This window comes from Chiloscyllium punctatum, chromosome 9 (assembly GCF_047496795.1).
Source record: "Chiloscyllium punctatum isolate Juve2018m chromosome 9, sChiPun1.3, whole genome shotgun sequence".
NCBI lineage: Eukaryota > Metazoa > Chordata > Chondrichthyes > Orectolobiformes > Hemiscylliidae > Chiloscyllium > Chiloscyllium punctatum.
The window spans coordinates 98,947,503-98,968,157 of NC_092747.1; positions in this window are offsets into that span (position 1 = coordinate 98,947,503).

Consider the following 20,655-nt stretch of genomic DNA (forward strand, 5'->3'; position numbering starts at 1 on the left):
GCAATGACAGATACACTCAATTCCCAAGGCAGCATCTGTGAAGAAGATGCTCTTATGATTTATCGTTTCATTATTTGATCAGGGATTCCTTTCCTTCTGTGTTGAGAAACCTCACGTTAATTAGACACTCTGTCTTCAGTAGATCGTGCAGCCCTTTAACAGCACTGCAGAAGATCCTCTTCCCTATTGCATCAGTTCTAAGTGAAAGGCAACAGTGTGGGAAAATGTTCAGAGAAGGCATCTTTTGAGTGCTCTTGATATTTCAGCAGGCACATGGCTATATGGAATGAGCTGAGTCGGTGATCAAGTATGCTCCACAATTCAGTTCGATCACTGTTGATCTGATAATCCTCAACTTTGCTGCCTTTTTCCTACAAGCATTGATTCCCCAACTGACAAAACTTTTTTGCATCTCAGTCTTGAATATACCTAACAACCCAGCCTTGACAGTCTTCAGCAGTAAAGACTTTTACAGATTGGATACTCTCTGAAAGAAAAGCATTCCTCCTCATCTCTGCCCAAAATGCAGTAAAATGATGCCTTCTAATCCTAAACTCTCCCCCAAAAGGAAGCAACATTGTGCTCCATTCCCTGCACAAGATTACAGAAATGCACGTCCACATTCATTTGTGGTTCCTGTGCCCACAATTTAAATGTACTCGATTGCTTGCAAGTATGTTGTTGCTTCTGACCAGCATTTGACCTGGAATACTTTACATATCAATCTTTCACAAAACAAATTTCATTCTTTCAATCACCCTTGGCGACTTACAGGTTTCAGTCTTGAATTAGTATTCTCAAGTTTTGAAAATGTTTGGATGCATAGCTGTGGGTTTCGAGATGAGGACTCACCATTGGATCTTGTAATGTAAATGGCTTTATAGAGCCATCGGATCAGAAAGATGTACAGCATGGAAACAGACCCTTCGGTACAACCCATCCGTGCTGACCAGATATCCCAATTCAATCTAGTCCCACCTGCCAGCACCCGGACCATATCCCTCCAAACCCTTCCTATTCATATACCCATCCAAATGCCTCTTAAATGTTGCAATTGTACCAGCCTCCACCACTTCTTCTGGCAGCTCATTCCATACATGTACCACCCTCTGTGTGAAAAAGTTACCCCTTAGGTCTCTTTTATATCTTTCCCCTCTTAGCCTAAACCTATGCCCTCTAGTTCTGGACTCCCCAATCCCAGGGAAAAGACTTTGCCTATTTACCCTATCCATGCCCCTCATAATTTTGTAATCTTCTATGAGATCACATCTCAGCCTCCGACGCTCCAGGGAAAACAGCCCCAGCCTGTTCAGCCTCTGTCTATAGCTCAAATCCTCCAACCCTGGCAACATCCTTTTAAATCTTTTCTGAACCCTTTCAAGTTTCACAACATCTTTCTTATAGGATGGAGACCAGAATTGCACACAGTATTCCAATGGTGAACTAATCAATGTCTTGTACAGCCACAACATGACCGCCCAACTCCTATACTCAATACTCTGACCAATAAAGGAAAGCATACCAAATGCCTTCTTCACTATTCTATCTACCTGCAACTCCACTTTCAAGGACCTATTAACCTGCACTCCAAGGTCTCTTTGTTCAGCTACACTCCCTAGGACCTTACCATTAAGTTTTTAAATCCCGCTGAGATTTGTTTTCCCAAGCACCTTACATTTATCTGAATTAAACTCCATCTGCCACTTCTCAGCCCATTGGCCCATCTGGTCAAGATCCTGTTGTAATCCAAGGTAACCTTCTTCGCTGTCCACTACACCTCCAATTTTGGTGTCATCTGCAAACTTACTAACGGCACCTCTTATGCTCCCATCCAAATCATTTATATAAATGACAAAAAGTAGAGGACCCAGGGGTGAAATAATAAGATGCATTTGAGTAGCTGTACCTCCTCTTGAGAACTTTACATTGGCCAGATAAAGTCAAATAATTCCACCGGAACATGTTCATTTTTCCACCTTTGTATTCAATAATTGCTGCGATTATAAAACAACAACACATAAGAAAAGCATCTTATTAAGTTATTTGAGATGGTGACCAAACAGCTGGTTGAGGATAAAGCGGTTGATGGGGTGTATATGGATTTCAGTAAGACATTTGATAAGGGTCCCCACGGTAGGCTATTGCATGGAAGCATGGAACTGGGGGTGATTTAGCAGTTTGGATCAGAAGTTGCCTAGCTGAAAGAAGACAGAGGGTGGTGGTTGATGGGAAATGTTCATCCTGGAGTTCAGTTACTAGTGGTGTACCACAAGAATCTCTTTTGGGGCCACTGCTGTTTGTCATTTTTATAAATGACCTAGATGAGGGCGTAGAAGGATGTGTTCGTAAATTTGCGGATTACACTAAGGTCGATGGAATTATGGATAGTGCTGAAGGATGTTGCAGGTTACAGAGGGACATAGCTAAGCTGCAGAGCTGGGCTGAGAGATGGCAAATGGAGTTTAATGTGGAAAAGTGTGAGGTAATTTATTTTGGAAGGAACAGAGTACTGGGCCAATGGTAAGTGTTGATGAGCAGAGAGATCTCAATGTCCATGTAAAAAAAACTCCTTGAAAGTTGCCACTCAGGTTTATAGGATTGTTAAGAAGGCATACGGTGTGTTAACCTTTATTGGTAGAGGGATTGAGTTTCAGAGCCACAAGGTCATGCTGCAGCTGTATAAAACTCTGGTGCGGCCGCACCTGGAATATTTCATATAGTTCTGGTCACCGCATTATAGGAAGGATATGGAAGCTTTGGAAATGGTTCAGAGGAGATTTACTAGGATGTTGCTTGGTATGGAGGGAAGGTTGTTTAGAGGAAAAGCTGAGGGGCTTGAGACTGTTTTTAGTAGAGAGAAGAAGTTTGAGAGGTGACTTAATTGAGACATACAAGATAATCAGAAAGTTAGATAGGGTGGACAGTGACAGCCTTTTTCCTCAAATGGTGATGGCTAGCATGAGGGGACATAGCTTTAAATTGAGAGGTGATAGACATAAGAGAGATGCCAAAGAGAGTAGTAGGGGTGTGGAATGCACTGCCTGCAACAGTAGTAGACTTGCCAACTTTAAGGTCATTTAAATGGTCATTGGATAAACATATGGATGAAAATGGAATAGTATAGGATAGATGGGCTTTGATTGGTTCCACAGGTCAGCGCAATATTGAGAGGCGAAGGACCTGTACTGCGCTGTAATGATCTATGTTCTTGAACAGTAATTTATAATAAATTAGTGTTGGCAGCCTTGAGTTAGATCTAAGTTGTCTTTGTGACCCCTCAGCAAGTAGACAATTTAATGGCAGCTTATGCCAAATCAATTGCAGTTTGCTGCCATGTATTTGCTCTGCTCTACTTCTGATCGAGATCAACTTCTAATTTAACAGGACGCTTACGGTCAACTGTGGAGATTGAAACTGATCCCCTGACCTGGATCAGTTTTGAACATAAGACTGACGGAGAAAGGAGAGCTCGCTTGTTGGATTGCTACACCGCCTCTGGATTACAGATGTTTTATTTTCCTTCTGCATTTGTGCAGTCCCTTCTCCCTGTTCAAAGCATCACTGAGTCTGTGAAGCAAAAGTATTTTCGGGTTCTTCATACATCTGTTGATTATTTTCGTGCCAGCTCATTTGTTCAGATTGATTGCAAAGCTGTCACATCACCTTAACAAGAATTACATTCACAATTAGGCTGATTAAAAACACAAACGGTACCAGTTAATTACCAACATTATAACGTCAGCAGAAAGCTGGGACTTTATTGTAATCAAAACTAATAACTGACTAAAGCTGAAACTTCATTCCAGCTTTAGTCAGAAATTAGCTTAAATTACAATGCCTACTTTTTTTCCATGTTTTATTCCCCTAGGCAAAGGATTTATTCTCTATTGCTAAATTTAATCTTCTGGTCACTAGGGAATATCACTGTTACTCATATGTTAATAACATAAATGTCCTCATCTGTGGTCAGGGACATTACACATATCTTTTCTTCCACTGTACCAAATCTTTACTCAGCTTCACTAGTTCTTGTGCCATCATGGATCAAAATTAAGGTCCATATTCTCACTTTCAACTGTCTCCACAACGCAATCTTTAATCTGATTGATCTTGTTCATCCTCTGCCCCGGTTCAATCTTTTCACTGACTACTCTTTACTGTTTTCATTCTCTTTGCTGTATCATGGGTACCCATTGTGCTTTCAACCAGCATGATGACCCTGATCTTGGGAACTCCTTCCTTAAATCTCTCTGCTTTCCCTCTTCCTCTTCTGATCTCAAAGTCTCCTCTAACAACATTCTGTTCAATCCCTCATTCTGTTTTGCTATTGGATTCCACTCTGCGACTTCTTTTCCCTCCCACTCAGTGCCCACTTAAATCGCTGAGATGCTGTGCTCTTGTGAGAGATGCCTCATAATTGTAAATTGTTGTTCACATGTAATTTAAGATCAAATGAAAAAGAAAGCAATCTTCATCTTGTCAACATCTTTCCTGGCAGCAGTGAAACTTCTACTTAGGAACTGCACTTTGTGGATTCCCTGAGCTGAATTTTATCATGGGCTGTGGGACCCCAGTGGAAGGACAAAATGTGGGTTCTGAGTTCACACTCGGTAGCAATGAGATTGATTTGGAGATTTCAATGCAGACACCCAAAATTGCTGATTGTTCAATTTATGATGACTGTAATACTGCCAACTCTTAATTGGCTAACCACTGGTGGTGGTTAGTTTTAAAAAAAAACAGCAAAAAAACTTTTGGTGATTTTGGTAGTGGGAAAGTCGCTCAGTTGTGTTGATAACACTTGTGGGTGAGATAAAAACATGGCCACTCCAATTAGAAGACCGGCAGCTTTGAAGCCTCACTAGTGGTTCAAAATGGGAATTTCCTCATCTAGGTGAGTAAAATATAAAAGTAAAGGGGCAGAGGGTGATAAGACCGACATGGAACTGTCTTTTGGAGACCTTTGCTTCGATAGCCCCCTGGGTTAGTGCAGAGACCACCGGCCTAAAGCTGAGAGTTACCCCACAGTAGAGGATGAGGGGAACACTACACTATACCACCTGAAAAATGACAGGGGGCCCATTGCAGAAACTTAAACTGTGGATGAACTGTAAGGTCAGGCAAGCATTGAAACAATTACAATCAATCTGTAAGCTTCTTTGGTAGAAGACTTTCTAGTTTCAAGGTTGGTTAATTGCCAGACATTGTGGAATTGCATATGTATATATACCAGAGGCAACATAGAGAGATTTGTATCTGGATACATCTCAGCATGGTATGGCAAGTGCTCTGCCCAAGACTGCAAGAAATGAGAGAGTTGTGAATGCGGCCCAGTCAATCATGCAAACCTGCCTTTTATCCACTGACTCCATCTATACTTACTGCTGCATCGGCAAAGCAGCCAACATAATCAAAGACCCCTCCCACTCCAGCGATTCTCTCTTCCACCCTCTGGCAGAAGATACACAAGTTTGAAAACACATCCCAACAGATTTAAGAACAGCTTCTTCCCTGTTGCTATCATACCTTTGAACAAACCTCTCATATACTAATGTTGATCTTTCTCTGCACCTTCTCTGTAGCTGTAACACTGTATGCTTCATTCTGTACTAATGTATGGTATGATTTGTCTAGATAGCATGCAAAACAATATTTTTCACAGTATGTCACTACATGTGACATTAATAAAGCTAAATCAAATCAAATTTAATAGTTGCTCGAAATGCTGAATTGCAAAGAAATTTACAGATGGCTGATAATTTTCTCTGAGTTTTCCCGGATCTCACAAATTCTTCAAGATTTATTGCAAGAAATTGTTGCAGTCTAGTTATTGATCTCCTAAGTGAAATGAGTTTTGGAGCAACATGTTCTGCTATTTTAAGTCAGGTTAACTCTCCCTCTTTGCCCTTGCGGACTGCAACACTCCAGTTAGTTTATGGCTGCCCAGAAATGCACCAAGAACACATTCAAATTGGAGGCATCAGAAGATTCCTACACTTAGGTACTTTCTCATAATACATTTCATAATGAACTTTACTTCAGCAGTTCAACAACATTTTGGATCTCATACTTTGGCTGTGTGGAAGTAATCTAGATCTCCAATGATAAAGTTCAGATCTATCAGAACCCTAAAACATTTCAGCTTTCTAAGCCAAATACATGGATATTCATCAACATGGGTCAACTGCAGCTTTATTACAGATTCACTCTTGCAAGTTCTGAGAAAACTGCTTCAGCTGTGATCAAGGGGAAGTGTATCTGTGTTTGGTCATTAGTTTTGCCACCCACTTGATACTGATATAAACAGAAACATTTTGCCAAGACTAGAGAGAAACATTGACTAAATGAGGAAGGGATTCAGACATCAATGACTAACCTGGCCCTTAATCAAGAAAAACATTTGAAGTGCTGAATTTCATCCCAGTTTAAATTCTTCACTGAGCAGAGAAAGAAAATATTGTTTCTGTAATTTTGTTGGTTTTGCAACATCATTGTTCATTTTTAAGGTAAAACATGTTGAGATCTCATTTTGATAGTGGTCAATTAGAAAAATGTCCTACCTCAGTCATTTTTACAGGTTTTGCTTTGCCAAAGTTTTCTCACTAAAAGTTATTTGCAATTTATTTCAAGTCAGCCTTTCAGACAGCTGATAACTCCCAGTACAGTAGAAAAATAAATCCTGATCCTAATTAAGAAGGGAGGATAGCACTATTAAGCAAGTGCCTCAAGGAGTTCTGACTCCAAGCTTTAGAGATGAGGGGACTGATTGCAGACAATTCTCATCAGAAATTTTGGATGCTACAAGTTGTTAAGCTAACATTGCCAATTTTGTTGCCAGTTGGAGATCTGCAGATAACATCTGCCAACAAAAAGCTGACCAGGCAATTGACATTCCACAAACCCATGTTGTAAGTTTATATGACACCATTATTTCCAGTTGATACTGGGCGTACAGTTGTTGTTCTAAGGGAATTAATGAGTTCTCCCATATACATAGGCCAATTTTCACTGACATTGTACACTTTCAAAGTTGTTGTACAGAAATTCCTGTCATGGATCTGTTTTTATTCTGTTTACTTTTTGATCTCAGCTCTGCTTCTCAACTGTGGATTAAGAATAAGAACACCTCTTCATCTCTTGAGTTATTCAGTTAGATTCTGGCTGAGTCATATGTCAAAACATTTTACCCGATTTAGCTGGATATCCCTTGATAGTCTTAACCACCAAATATTTGTCAATTTCAGTCTGGAAAGCCCGAATTGTCTGAGCATCCATAGCCTTTTGGGAAGACAGTTTCAGAGAATTCTGGCTGATTTGGAATAAGTTACAAATTACTTTTTTTAAATAATTCCAGCTAACTTTTAAGTGCATTTATACTGTAGTTACCAGAGCAAGACCATTATCGACAGAATTAGTCCCAGCCAGCAATTGTCTTGTTCCAAAAACAGAAACACATATCCATAAGGTGAAACATCAGGTTGTGACCTTTCAGGTATTTGACTCTAAAATGGCCAAAATGCCCAAAAATAAAGATGCATTTTAGTTAGCCTGAAAAAATGAATAAGCAAAGTCAGAAAGACAAAAAGAAGAAATCAGAGATAAATTGATCACAGGACACAGTGTAACAACTCGTCTGCAAATAATTTAAAAGAAAATTAGTTGAAAACTTGAATCAATATCAATGAAACAAATATAAGTAAAACAGAAAAATGTGTAAATTGTGGCCATCCATGCCCCTCATAATTTTATACATTTCAATCTGTCCTTGCTCAATCTCCTCTGCTCTAAGGAAAACAACACCATTCTGTCCAATCTCTCTTCATAACTGAAACTCTCCAGCCCAGGCAACGTCCTGGTAAACCTCTTTTGCACTTACTCCAAGCCATGATATCTCTCATACAATAAGCATTCCAGAATTACACATACAAAGGGTGCAGAAAAACATTGCTGTTCTTTCCAGGATTGGTTAATATTATTGTACAATATTATGGTTCTGAAAGGGTTAATGTTGGAGACTGCAGAATGATGTCATACACTCTGTGGTGGAGAATCAAGGAGTCCAGCTATAGATCCCGATGGGTGGATGACGTCTGGTTTCTATTACTGTTAGTAATTATGTCTAAAGTAATTTGTATCTATTGCTATCATTCAATAAGCAACATGTTTTTGTTAAATTCAGTTCATCTTCTTGTTAAGGTTCTCAGTGGTTCATCCTCCACCACTGTTAAATGAACACATCAACCTAGCCCAGAAAGGAGGAGTGGTGGCTTTTGCATAAGGAAATTGTTCTGAAGGATTTCACATAGTCTATGGGTGAAAACAAGGAGTTCTATTCTAGCTTTCAGTGGGAGGAGAAAACCTGCATTAACTTCATAATGTCCAAGTAATTTTGCCTGATCAAATGTAGTTGTACCCATCGCTATCATAAAATAAACTTTTTATTACCTAACAACAGTGCATCCTCTGCAGGTGTTCTGAAATAACATCTCCTCTACTAATCGTTATTAGAAAAACCCAAGATAAAACAAAGACAAATGGTTAATGGCAGCAAATTACTTCATGCAATATTTACCGTGTAACATATTCAAGGTAACAGGAGGGGTCCTCTGGGAAAATACTATTAAGATAGAATTTTACCCCAGTCATTAGCTGGCAATGGTTAGCTTCATAGCAATATGACATGGTGATCAATGATAGGATTGTTACTTAAATACCTCAAGGTAACAATCATGAAAAAAAAATCCATTGGACCTAAGAGAAGCATATTTTCAGAAGATAAGTGAGTTTGCCACTTTAAGAATATTATTGCTCTAAGAAAACAGTCATAGAGTCATGGGGTCATAGAGATCTACTGTACAGAAAAGGCTATTACATCCATGCTTTTCAAAAATAACAATTCTAATCCCATTTTCCAGCACTGGGCCCATAGCCTTGTATGTTTTGGTATCACCAGTGCAGAATTAACTCCTTTACGTCTTAGGTACTATCAGGGTTTCTGTCTTTGCTACCATCCCAACACCCTTGAAGTCAAAAAGTTTTTCCTCACATCTCCTCTAAACCCTTACCTTAAATCAAAGCCTCCAGGTTATTGATCCCCCTACTAAGGGGAAATGTTCCTTCCTGTCTACCCCATCCATGCCCCTCATAATTTTATACATTTCAATTTGTCCTTGCTCAATCTCCTCTGCTCTAAGGAAAACAACACCATTCTGTCCAATTTCTCTTCATAACTGAAACTCTCCAGCCCAGCCAACGTCCTGGTAAACCTCATTTGCACTTACTCCAGTACCACAATATCTCTCATACAATAAGAATTCCAGAATTACACATAATATTCTCTGCCTCTGGCCTAACCAATGTTTAGTTCCAGCATAACCTCCCTGTTCTTAAACCCTATGCCTCCTCTAATAAAGGCAAGTATATCATATGCCTTCTTAACCAGCTTATCCACCTGTCCTGATATCTTAAGGGACCCATGTAAATATGCACCAAACTCCCTTTGATGCTTGGTGCTTTCCAGAGTCCTACCATCCTCCCTGTATTCCCTTGCCTTATTTGTTCTGCCCAAGTGCATCACCTCACATTTATTTGGATTTAATTGCAAGCTGCCAGCAGGTGAACTGACAAGTCTGCAGCACAGCAGTCCAGGCTGAAGCTATCACCTCAGAGCTGGTAAGAGCTGCAGGAAGACAATATGGACTAAAGAACAAGGTGAAAGGACACCTCATAATTGGCAGATACTGAGTCCTTAGAGAAAAAGAATCTGTATGGACAGTCCTGATTCGTAGTTGGGCTAGGAAGCAATCATTTTGCAGCGCCAAGATCAAAGGATCCTCTGTAGGTAAGAGATAATAAAAGCTCAAAATTAATGGTGGAATGGGCCAGAGCTGGGAATAATAGAGAAAGAGAACTTATCATTCACAGAAACCATCACTGCCACAACAAATGCATACCAAGAGCAATAGCTGCAGTAATAAAGTGAATTTACATCAAAGCTGTAGCACGGAAACATCACAGAGTAGATTTAAGTTGTTAAAAGGGCAAAGTAAAAGACTTACAGGACAGATCTGATAAAAAAAGAAAGTTAGAAGTACTTTACAAAATACAAAAAACTGAGGATGTTGGAAATCTGAAAGAAAAACAAAGATTGCTGAAAAACTTAGCAGATTTTGCAATGTCTTTGGAGAGAAAGCAGAGTCAATGTTTCAGATTCAGTGTCCATTCTTCTGTTCTGCTTTCTCTAGTCTGCTTGCTGACTTTCTCTAGTATTTTACTACTTTGACAATGTCAGAAAATTAATTATTTAAACCACAGATTTAGCAGGAAGATTTGTTGAGTCCAGTAATAAACATTTATTTGAAAAATCATGGACACAGACATGTTTTGTGATTTAGACTTGCAAAAGCAGGAAAGCATCCATTTTCCTGTGACGAAGTCTAAAAACTCCGCCTAGGCTATAGAATCAATTTTGCGAGCAGAAAAAGGGAAACCATCATTTTGATTGGAACATAAACAGCAAACTCCAGCAAACATTACAGATTTACAGCATTGCTATTTGAAGCTTATTGGGAAAAAAAGTGGTACTTAAAAATCAACATTAAGAGACTTTAAAATGAGAACTATTTACAAAATGACATTCAGCAAGTTTATAAGTACAATAAGTCAGTAGTTTACTAAAATGCATTGATGTGCTGAAAATTTAAAACACCTTTTTAGTATTAAAAGTAAATAACCACTTCAAGAAACTATGGCAGGAAAAACACTACTATCACAAAGATTTTATGTCAGCGATGGGCCAAACAGAACATGGGAATTAGAGATCCCAGAGGAAATTACTATTTAGACATAGAACTGTTTCAAATAAAATAATAAGTTTTAAGATGTAGAATTAAATGTACTGTTTTATTCAATGGGATCTACAGTTGATGATGTTATAAATTGCCAAAATATAAAAGAAGGCACAAATGCTTTTGAAGAAGTTTAAACTCATTTTCGTAAGTACTTTAACCTGAGAACAAATCCTTCAAATGACCAGATTTAACAGGAGAGTTCAACATAGAGGGGAACATTTAGATAATTTCAGTAATGACCTCGATAGTCTTGTAGAAAACTGTGATGATGGACCTTAGAAAAACAAAATTCTTGGGGCATAATGGTTGCTGGTTGTCAAATGTATTACGGCTGAAGGAAGATACGTTCAAGATGGCAGATGAAGTTCAAAGTGGAATATGATACATTTTGGTAATGAAAGCAGATAGCTGGTATAATGTAAATAATGCTATTTTAAAGGGTGTGCCAAAGCAGAGAGACCATCATGTGTGTGTGCATAGTCACTAAAAGTTGCTGGACAGGTACCGAATTTTGTTAAAAAGGCATATGGTATACTGGCCCTCAGTAATAGAGGCTTCTAGTGCAAAAGCAGGGAGTTCCTGTTGATCTGAGATAGGACACTGGTTTGACCTCAACTGGAGAATTGTGAACAGTCCTGGGCACCACTCATTAGGAAGAATGTGATTACATTGGAGGGTGTACAGAGAAGTTTATGAATGCAATTCCATGGATGAGAAACTTCGGTTGTGAAGCTGGACCAAAACAGTTAGGATTGTTTCCTTAGAGAGGAGAAGGCTGAGGGAGGGGTGGGGGGGGGGCGGTGGTTGGGGGGGGTGACAGGGTTGACAAAAATCTTTAAAACCATGATTGATCTGACCAGTGTCAATAGCGAGAAACTGTTCCCACTTATTAAAAGATTGAGAGCCAGAAGGCACAGCTCCAAAGTATTTTGCAAAAGAAGCAGATGTGAGGTAAGAAGAGCTCTTTCTCACACATAGTGGCTCAGGATTGGAATGCATTGCCTAGAAATGTGGTGGAGGCTGATGCAATTGAGACATTCAAGAGAACATTGGATGATGATTTTAATAGAAATAAAGGGCAGGGTTACATGAAAAAGTAGGAGACTGCCATTAGATTAAAATGCTCAGAGAACTGACACAAAAATAATGCACCAGTTCTGTGATAAACTTTCTGTTTATATTTTCTTCTCTTTTTCTCACAATTCATGACATTTTCATTTCTCTTTATAGAGTCATCAAGATGTACAGCACCGAAACAGACCCTCGGGTCCATCTTGTCCATACTGACTAGATATCCTAAATTAATCCAGTCCTATTTGCCAGCACTTGGCTCAATCCCCTCTAAACTCTTCCCAGTCATGTACCTATCCAATGCCTTTTAATGTTGTAACTGTACCAGCCTTATGTCTCTGTGTTTTTTATTCCTACCTGAATCTTAGCTAATACTATTGGTGACATATCAATATCAGACTTCCCTTATTTTCCTGTTTGTATACTTGCCTTCAATTTGTCTGCTCAATCTCCCAATATAATCTAATTCAAAGATTTCAACTAATCCACTGTTGCACTTTCTACTCACAGAAAAATCTCAGCAACTTTAAAGCCATTTTGAAATCCCAATCCCAGCCCCAGATTAATGGTCAGATCATACCTCTCGGTACTAATTTCTTTAAATATTCATGGATCCCTCTTAAGTTCAATGAATTCATATCCTGCCAAAAGCTACCACTTTTCTGTGACCCAGCTGATGGTAATACTAGAGAAGTCAGATCCCAGAGTGAAACTTGGTTTGATAGACCATCAGATTTATTCTTTCAATTTGGTTACTGTGGTAATCAGCCACTGAACAAATTCACAAGAGGCTGACAATGTACTTTTGAAAAGAACACAAGTCTATTACACAAAAGAAAAGCAAAGAAAAATATTGTTTAGAAAGATCTTATCATAACTAGCAAAAAGAAAGATCCACCCTTTCTACTAGCAATGTTCTTTACACACAACCCCAGTAAAGTATCATTTCTATCGAAAATAAAAATAATAGTTAAGTATCACTCCTCTCCTAAGTAAATCTGAAGTGCATAATAGAGTAGAAAATGTGTGCTCAATTGACAATCAATAATCCTTACTTATGAGCTTTCAACCAGGTCTTGGCCTCCTCATCCTTGCATAAGCAGGGGTTTCAACAGAGCAAATAGTTCAGAAACAAAAAGTTGTGACCTAACAAGTAAAGCAGCTATGAGAAGAAGATTTAATTGGGCTTTTTCAATTCATGGCAGAGTCCCAAAATAAGATAAATTGACATTGCATATATTGGCATAAGAAATATTTAACATTCTGTCAACAGAAGAGATGTTGTAGACTATACAGGAGTTGTGGAAATGTTTTCCGTTGCTCTCATCACAGAAAAGAATTCAGAAGTCAAAAACTGGCAACATTTTTCAGAAGAAGCAAACATTGGGAAGAAGAATAAGCAATTCAATCCTCTTGAGATCATTGCTAATTTTTTAAACAGGATTTGTTGAGTCAGCAAAACAGGTCAGTGAACAATGTTTTACAGTAGATCTGATTATAATTCTGGATGATAAACTAACACAAGTTGAAGTGAAACATTTAAATCCTTTGTCTTTCAATGAATAATTGTCAGTACCAGTGATAAGTAAGCAGTAATCCTTTAATAACTTATTTAGGATCTGATTATATATAATTGACTAGGAAGACATCCACATAGGGTGAATGAAGATTCAACAACTTGAAGAGCTTACAAAGTTCAACAAAGGTGTATCAGCAGCTTCAGAATAAAAATTTACTTTAACAAAGTGGAGCAAAAATTGCCGGTGAAACCTAACAGGTTTGGCAGCCAGCTACGGGGAGAGAGGAGGATAAATGTTTCAAGTCTGGTGACTGTTTATTAGATGCTGTCAGACCTGCAGAGTTTCTCCAGCAACTTCTGCTTTTGTTTCAGATTTCCAGCAAGTGCAGGTTTTCATTTTACTTGAACAAAGTGGATATGAGCTTCATGTAGACAAAGCAATGTCCATGGGTTCAGAATGTGGTCACAGAAAAAATTGCCTGGCACTACAATCCAGGAATTGTAAAGAAGAAAGCACATGTTTTCGCAGCGTGGCTGTTTTCCATGTTGGACATCTATAAGATTAAAGATTAAGTATGGGGGTAGTTACCTGCATTAGCAGAGAAGGGTTCTCCTGCAAAGGCAATTCTGGAGATTAAGGGTCCTCAAGTTAAAGTAATATACCAACTTTACCATGGTTAGCAGGAACAATATCCTCCATGAAGGACATTTAAGGGATAAATGTTCCTCCAAATGATAAATTATTTCACAAAGTATCAGAGATAAATATAAAAATAGTTATGAATAGATAAACATTATCAAGGGGAAATGCTTGGAGGAAAAGTTGTATAAGGCAAATGGTTCCAAAAATGTTAACATTGGAGTAGGCTTTATGCTTCATCTAAGTTGATGATTTCAGAGAGTCTTGTGTGGAGAATCAAGGAGTCCCATTCTAGATTTGATGGTGTCAGACATTTTGTCTCTGATTCCTGTTAGCCTTAGTAATTATGTGTAAATATCCCATGTAACTTGTGCCTGATGCTATCACACAATAAACTACATCTTATTGTTAAGACAAGTGCCTCTTCTTGTTAAGACTCCAAGTGACTTATCCTCTACTATCATTAACTATACAGGTCCTTAGGCTCAGCATGAAAAGAAGGATTGGTAGGAACACTACACTACAAGCATTATTTTGTAGTGATTGATTTCACAAATGTATACAAATTTTGCTTTTTCCCCATTACCACCCACTCCCCAGGTCACCAGGTGAATTCCCATTTGTCAGCAGTGTGATGGTATTTCTTTTCTATTCACCTGGGCAGGCAGGTCACTATATTTGATAATGCTGCATTTCTCGAGAACTGCATGGAAAATACAATCTGGATTACATGATGTTGTTATTGGTTAGTATTGGTTAGAGCTCAAACCCATAATTTACAAAAATAAAGAGTGCCATCAAACTAAGCCAAAGATTTTCAGGTAAGGAAAGAAAGAGTGTCAGACATGTTTTTTTCTTAATGCAAAACTATTTGGAAAAGCAAAAGGACGTTTTGCTAATTTGCATTTTTACAATCAGATTAGCGATGATTTAAATACAACAGAATATGGATTTATTAAGAAAAGAATGATGTCTCATTGCTGAAAAGTAACAGAAAAGCACTGCAATAAAAAAGGAACATTTAAATTAGCTACAAACTCCATGCATAATCATACTTATTAAAATGGACAGTGCTAGATTAATACATTGTTACTCAAAATCCCATTCTAATTTATATGTTCGCCTGTGACAGTGAATAGCACAATATAGCAAGATTTCCTGTGAATTGTTATGCTTCCTGCCAACTCAGTCACTGCATGTTCAGAATGATGAACACAAGCAGAGAAATAACTGATTGAGATTTGGATGTTTCAAGGTTTGCAATCAGTGACGTGAAGCAAAAGAATTACAATTGAAAAGAAGATGGCAAAGATAATGAGACAAAGCAAGAAACACTGGGGAAAATAGCAACAAAATCTTGACATAGAAGTATTGTGCTAAGACTTAAAAGCAAGTAGAGGCAGACAAAAAGATGGCAAGGGTGTGTTGAGATAGTGGGGATGAATATAAATAAAATAAATTGCAGTGTGAATCTTTTGAATAATGTGTCATTTATAGTAACAGTACTAGTCTCGCTCAGTAGGCTACGATTGAAAAATTGAGATGGCATGGCCATTGAAATATCTTTTTTTATAACACACTCATGGCTGCTATAGCTAGTTCATTTAGATTTAGAGAAATGCAATAATAGACAATAGTTAAGACACTTTACATCTTTCTACATTCAAGCGATGAAAATGAAACAATATACTGTCACAGCACTAGTATGTCTTTTATCATTAACTAAATAATCAGTCAAGATATGACAGAATTATCAAAGTCAACTGATATGCTGCAGAAAAATCTAGATGTTTAATTAATTGTCACACAACACCAGATTATAGCCCAACAGGTTTATTTGGAAGTACAAGCTTTTGGAGTGCTGCTCCTTCATCAGGTAGCTAGTGGAGTAGGATCATAGGACACAGAATTTACAGCAAATGATCATAGTGTCATACCCTGATCCGATATACTGAACAAACTAAGATGGATGTTGAGTCTTTCATCTCTTAGAATGAGTTGCGGGTTTCGATTCATTGCTTACAACAGATACAACCTCTCATGCATTAGCAAGATCATCTTCAATGCCATTACAAATCCTCAAGATAAACACCTAAACCTTCTTTACATTGTAAATAGATTGACGTCTTATTATCTCTTGGTTTCCTGCAGGCACAAATCTACATATCCTTACAATCTATACGGCAACAAATCTGTCTGTTACAAAACAGCAGGTTCCTGATTGCAACAGAGATTTCATGCACATTGGTCACTGTTGAGAAGAGCAGTTACAACAAATTACATTGAGTGATTATTAGCAGCAACAGCTCAAGAAGATCTAGTGTGATGACCTGGGGCTCTTGTGGCATAGTGATACAATCCCTACCACTGAACCAGAAGGCCTGGGTTCAAATCCTATCTGCTTCAGAGCTGTATAATAACATCTGTAAACAGGTTGTTTACAAGTATTTCCAAGTGTGGCTCCTGAATGGATGCAACTTGTGCCTGAGCTGGTACATACTTTCTAGTTATTCAACGATGAACGAGCACTCACCAAGAATCTAACCTTGAAAGGCAAACAAGTTGGAAGTCCTCAAGCTCTGTGACAAGACATGCAAGACCATGCACCCATACGTCACATGGGTACCAAGAAGAAAAAACAAGCTTTTTGCCATGTTTGTCCATCGATTGGCCAGCACCAATAAATCAACAAATGATTAACAATGATCAACAAATCAAGTTGTGTAAAACATGCCAATTCCATCTACTTCAACATTCAAAAGAAACTCTCAGTCCACACTAGTTTCCTTCTGGGCCATGGTGCAAGTTTGCTATTGATGTCTTCCATGACTATTGACATGACGACTGATTCCTTCACCCAATTTTCTTTTGTATGACAAAGCAAAGACAGCATTATGACACCAGTGGTTGACACATTAATGATCATCTTCTGCATGCTTGGTGTGACTGAACAAATTATGTGCAACAATGGTCCACAGTATACCAGTACATTCCCTAAAATGTGGAGGAAATAGGAAATAGGATATTCAACATATTGGCAGCACGGTGTCACAGTGGTTAGCACTGCTGCCTCACAGCGCCAGAGACCTGGGTTCAATTCCCGACTCAGGCGACTGACTGTGTGGAGTTTGCACATTCTCCCCGTATCTGCGTGGGTTTCCTCCGGGTGCTCCGGTTTCCTCCCACAGTCCAAAAATGTGCAGGTCAGGTGAATTGGCCATGCTAAATTGCCTGTAGTGTTAGGTCAGGGGTAAATGTAGGGGTATGGGTGGGTTGCGCTTCGGCGGGTTGGTGTGGACTTGTTGGGCCAAAGGGTCTGTTTCCACACTGTAAGTAATCTAATCTAATCTGTAAATAATCTAAATTACCTCTTCGTCTCACTGCCCTGAGCCAAAAGACCTTGCAGAATGCATTATTTGTAACATAAAATCCATGGTTATTAAATGTAAAGCAGTTTGCCAAGATTCTTGGATAGACATGTTAGATTTATGTGCTACTCCTATAGACAACACTCACTAGCAACTCTCATGTTTAGAAGCCAGATCTTCCCATACTTTCACCACACAACCATATGCATCTGGTGCACTATTGAATAGAAGGGTGAAATTGGGACAACAGTATGATCAATAAGCATGCAAATAGTTATTGCAATCTAAACTAGGACAAATACCAGGATTCTTGGAAAGATCCCATCTCAATGAATCCAGCCTAAGTCATATGACTCTGTAACACTTAAATATAATGATCAATGGTCAAATTCAGCAAAGAAATAGATAATATATCTGAGCTGTAGATCATCATCTGCCATACAGGTTGACAATTTGGGTGTTACAAAGAACAAAGAACATTTCAACACAGGAACAGGCCCTTCGGCCTTCCAAGCCTGGGCCAACCCAGATGCTCTATCTAAGCCTGCCACCTATTTTCTAACAATCTGTATCCCTTTGCTCCCTGCCCATTCAAGTATTTGTCTAGATACATCTTAAATGACGCTAAAGTTACCGCCCCTACCACCTCCACTGGCAATGCGTTGCAGGCACCCACCACCTTTTGGGGAAGAACCTTCCAAGCATATCTCCCCTAAACACTTCCCCTCTCACTTTGAACTCATGACCTCTAGTAACTGAGTCGCCCTCTCCAGGTTGGAGGGTTTGAGCTGTAGGGAGAGGTTGAATAGGCTGGGGCTGTTTTCCCTGGAGCGTCAGAGGCTGAGAGGTGATCTTATAGAGGTTTATATCCACCCTGTCTACACCTCTCATGATTTTGTAGGCCTCAATCAGCTCCTTCATCAACCTCCTTCTTTCCAATGAAAATAATCCTAATCTACTCAACCTCTCCTCACAGCTAGCATCCTCCATACCAGGCAACATCCTGGTGAACCTCCTCTGCACCTTTTCCAAAGCATCCATACCCTTTTGGTAATGTGACGACCAGAACTGCACGCAGTATTCCAAATATGTAGAGTATATGTTGAAGATATCATGCTAAATAACAAGCAGAGGCCAAACTGAATGCACAGAGGCTTAGCTGAATTTATAGAGGCAATAATATATATATATTCATCCTTGTACAGGTTATCAGAAAAGGACTTCCATTACTTAAAGGAAAAGGGAGAAGGGAGTCTGGCATTGATTCCAGACCACACAGAAACTATATCTTTAAAACAGTTACATGACATCACAGTATATGATGCTCGAGTATAAATATGACCTTTAGTCATTCTCCCTGAGTTGTAGAGTTAATGCAATGTATTCAGTCAGTCAATAAGTTATGCATTTGATATACTGTAACATTAGAAAGCACAGAACACAGATTGTGTTGTAAGTTTGTGATTGTAGCCTTGTAAACAGTTATTGCTGGAAATAAGCCTCAGATATTTGGCACAAGAAGACTAAATGTTGCACATGTTATGTAAAGCAATATATAGCAAGCTACAAAAAGACAACTCCTGTACTGAGTACCCACTTCTTGCATTTCTGGCCAATTTTCAAGTTTTTGTCCTGTGTATTTTTTTAAAATAATATTTGTGACTCAGAATGGACTTTGCTGCATGAGAGAGGAAAAACAAGTTGTGTGTGATACCATATCAGGAAGCTGCTATTCTGCTTAGACTGTTTTTGAGAGAGGATTCTCCTTAGAGCATTACAAGCAAGCCCGCAAATTACTACCTTGGCAAAATAGAATTCTTGATTTGTCTGTAAGTGCTTGGTTCTATTTTTAATAACTTTACCAACCCAACTAAAGTTGAAAAACTACTTCAAGGAACTTTTGTTTCAAATTAACTGTGAGATTGATGATGTGTTCTGAGAGCACACATATATATTCAGGGATCACCCCTCATAAAATTAACTGAGTGTGTTGGAATGATCTTTTGAGGATTTTCTAATGGTAGTTGAGGCTTGTCTGCCAACATGCATGAGAATCCTTGCATCTATTTATTTAACTCAATCTCTTACAAATTTGACTCACATTGGAGGTAGCAATTTCTTTTCCAGCTGATTACTCCCATTAATACACTTCTCCATCTAGAACAGGCACTGAAAGCATTTACTGCTTTTATCTTCAAGAGATCACTTCTAAAAAGTGTTTTGTTGTGTTACTGCTGGATTTGAAAGGTTTGATCTGATTTGAATATCATTATCTGCATTTTAATTATTGATTCATTTTGCAAGACTTTTTTTTACACTCCGTTCTCAATAAACATCTTCCATTTATATAACTCTATTAAATGTTCCCTTGGGCCTTCAGAGGAAAAAAAGTGTTTCTACCTCTTTTCTGGGGGTTATGTTATTGACCTCTTAAGATCAAACTAATAGCTCCTCAGAAGTCAGAGCTACAACCTACAGCATTGACTAACTACCCATGATAAAACACAGAATACCTTCTGATTACAAATACAATGTGTACATGCTTCAACTGGAATCTCTCCAGAAGAAAAGATTATTTGGATAGATAAGTGATTTCAGAGTCCGGTGGGTGGGTAGGGGTGGGGGTGGTTGGTGACAATGCTGGGAGATGTGGATGTATGAGGAGAGAGGAATTGGCAAGGGTGGAGGCTGCTTATATGTGGATTCAGCTGCACAGAACCTCCAGAATTATTGTGATATGCTACATTTTCGTCACCAGGGAAAGTGTTAAACTGCAACAGAAAGTTGAAAAACAACAATTTGAACCCGCAGAGGAATAAACAGGAAATTTGCAACCAGAAAGACTCACATCCCAGTCATTGGTGCATCATCGAAGTAACTATATTGATCTCTATTCAGAAAAGGATGTTGCCAGGGTTCGAGGGTTTGAGCTGTAGGGAGAGGTTGAATAGGCTGGGGCTGTTTTCCCTGGAGCGTCGGAGGCTGAGAGGTGATCTTATAGAGGTTTATAAAATCATGAGGGGCATGGATAGGATAAATAGACAAAGTCTTTTCCCTGGGGTGGGGGAGTCCAGAACTAGATGCATAGGTTTAGGGTGAGAGAGGAAAGATATAAAAGAGACCTAAAGGGCAACTTTTCATGCAGATGGTGGTAATGTATGGAATGAGCTGCCAGAGGAAGTGATGGAGGCTAGTACGATTGCAACA